The sequence below is a fragment of the Morone saxatilis genome, unplaced genomic scaffold (assembly GCF_004916995.1).
Source record: "Morone saxatilis isolate NCDOM2014 unplaced genomic scaffold, NCSU_SB_2.0 Contig24, whole genome shotgun sequence".
Taxonomy (NCBI): domain Eukaryota; kingdom Metazoa; phylum Chordata; class Actinopteri; family Moronidae; genus Morone; species Morone saxatilis.
Window position 1 is genome coordinate 17,053,249 of NW_023339807.1, and position 566 is coordinate 17,053,814.

Consider the following 566-nt stretch of genomic DNA (forward strand, 5'->3'; position numbering starts at 1 on the left):
GTGCATCTTTCTGCTACAAATTGTGCTCATTTGATTATTTTTAATCTTTGCTTTTATATTATGAAATATTGGACATATGCAGCCTGTAACAAGGGGGAGTGAGACAAATAAATGCTTTAAAGGATCAAAGTCAAAAAAGGTTTGGAGACACTAAAATTATTAATTGTGCACTGTAGCACAGATTTTACTTTAAACTATTGGTTAAAGCTCAAAACACATAAACAAAAGTATATAGACAAGAGTTGGACATATAGTGTATCTGTGATGTTTATATTATGTCATATTTTGTCACGTTTCATCCTCCAATGGCCATTCAGACTTTACCCTATGTTTAATGACTTCACTCTTTTAAATTATGCACATAACTGAGAATCAAAATAGAAAAAGAGCTGAGGTTGTGGGTTTAAAGGAAGGACTCCAGTCGGAATTTAAACGACATCAAACGCAAAGGGAAATGTTGTACAGGAGGAGGGGAAAATGGGAGAATCCCAGGCCAGGGAGGAAACAGTCGAGTCAACAGTCTGTGGGCATCCACTGTACCGCAGTGTCGTCCTGCCGCCCTATCC